This window comes from Amblyomma mixtum, chromosome 3 (assembly GCF_055824585.1).
Source record: "Amblyomma mixtum isolate Tamu chromosome 3, ASM5582458v1, whole genome shotgun sequence".
Taxonomy (NCBI): domain Eukaryota; kingdom Metazoa; phylum Arthropoda; class Arachnida; order Ixodida; family Ixodidae; genus Amblyomma; species Amblyomma mixtum.
In genome coordinates, this window is record NC_143014.1 from 35,351,588 (window position 1) to 35,353,956 (window position 2,369).

Consider the following 2,369-nt stretch of genomic DNA (forward strand, 5'->3'; position numbering starts at 1 on the left):
AGACGCAGGCTATGCTAGGGGAGCCATGAGAGCAGTCGGCTGCGGCAGTAAATCTCTCAACCCCTCCGTTGTTAGCAAACAAGGAAAAAGTGAGTGAACGTGAATGAGAGTGAGCGGACATGAGTGTGAGTGGTTGTGAGTGTGAGTGAGGGGTTGGGAGTGCGAGTGGTCATGAGTGTGAGTGAGTGGTTGTGAGTGCGAGTGGTCATAAGTGCGAGTGTGAGTGAGTGGTTGTGAGTGGACATGAGTGCGAGTGTGAGTGAGTGGTTGTGAGTGTGAGTGGACATGAGTGCGAGTGTGAGTGAGTGGTTGTGAGTTGAGTGGACATGAGTGCAAGTGTGAGTGAGTGGTTGTGGGTGCGAGTGGTCATGAGTGTGAGCGTGAGTGAGTGGTTGTGAGCGCGAGTGGTCATGAGTGGAAATGTGAATGAATGGATGTGAGTGCGAGTGGACGTGAGTGTGAGTGTGATTGAGCCACCTCTATTGGTGCCGAGGTATGCATAAAAGCGAGCTAAAGAGTGTTCTTGACGTAAATAATAAACCATAGGACAAGAAATGTGAAAAAAGTGTCATTTTTGAGGATCGCTGACCAATACTGAGCTGCTGAGTGCGTGTGCGCATGCGTGTGCACGTGCGTGTGCGCGTGCGTGCGCGTGTGCGCGTGTGTGCGCTTGCGTGCGCGCGTGCATGTGTGCGCGTGCGTGTGCGTGTGCGCGTGCGTGTGTGTTTTGACTCGGATTAAGTGAAATTTGGAGATTAGCAACCACGGTGCAAGAAAGGTGTTCCGACAGTGGTGGTGGTTAAAAGCATTTATTATATGTACAGAGAAATCGTTTGGGAGGTGACCCCTAGTGGGTCATCCCCCTGACAACACTAGTTGGGGCCTCTATTCCAGGACCCCATTTGACTCTACCGCAGCTCGGGTACGCTGGACAATGGCCTGTTGGGCCAGGAGGCCATGGCAGCCAGTGTCAACCTGCACTTGAAACTGGCGCTGCACGCTCGCGGCACCCAGAGGCACCGCTTCGGAACTTTACAGAACTGGTGCACCGAGTGGAGGCAAATCGAACGCACCTTTAGAAACCCTATGGAGAAAAGTAAACAAGAGCACGCTCGGACAACTCGTCAGTTTCCGGCTTCACAAAATGTTGCGTTGGGTCGGCTCTGCTAAAATTTCCCTCCGTGAATAAAAACCTCGCCGAAAACTTGCTGCGGAGTGATGGGCCCGTTCTTTAGCCGCTTTAACCTCAGTGTCTCTGATTGGATTTTATGGCCACACCTTTTGTATCGGGCGTACATCGTGCAATGTCCAGGCCACCGTGGTCCGGACCATAAACCGGAGAAACGAGCCTTTTAAATCAACAGCGCAACTCCCCCTCCACTCTCTCCCCCCGTCCTTGGCAGAAGGGCTCCCGCGGGTGCGAAGTCTTGGGTTTTGTTCGCCGTCGCTGCAGACGACAGGGATTTACGAATTATTCTGACGGATTCAGGCAATTGAGTACCCCACCTAAATGCAATATAAAACAAAACTGACCACCAAATGCAACCTCTGCCCAAAATCTGAGCCCGAAGAAACGTGCGGTTAGGCTGAGATTTTTCGATTTTCTTATTGACAAGTAAGTAACAATGACTCAGGACCGCCAGCTTTCCTACGCTCTCATCGCTTGATCCAACGTTTTTAGATAAGGACGAAAATTATTGTGGGTCTGTAAAAGAGTGAAAACTAAAGTGTCCCTGCATGTGTTTAGATAAGGACAGTCGGAAAACTACTCCGGGGATGCGGCCCCCGTTCCGTCGCCGAATCCTGTCACACGGCCAGTTTCAATGGCCATCGAGTCGAGGGCCTTCGAGATTTTCGATCGCCATCGAACTCGAGGGACTATACTTCGTCTCACAAGATCTTTGCAGCACTACGGAAGGTAGAGCTCTCTCGTCCAATCAGGGCTGCAGAAACGCAGAAAATAGTCCCTCGAATATTTGAGCAGTGTATGACTATTAATCAAAACAATAAGCATTGCAACTAAAAACATGATTTGGACAGGTATATTTAAATGGTAGGGAGTGTTTCAATCACTGGTGAAATTACCAGACAAAGCCCGTACGGACACAGCTCTGCGGAGGCCTGCTGCGAGGTAGTGATGCGTCGCCACTTTCCAACATGGCGTCGGTCGAGTCTGTTGTGTCTCCTGTGCGCTCTACACCGACAGTGCGCTGTTTCCCCAAGCAGGCGAAGCAGGTGGCTTTAAATGTTCTTGAAGCGCTTCGCGTCGAGTGCGGGGGCAGTTGGAGTACAAATGCGCTCATCAAGAGGACGGCAAAACTCACGCAGGTGAGCGAGCGAACGCTTTACAAGTGGACAACGGAGACGTT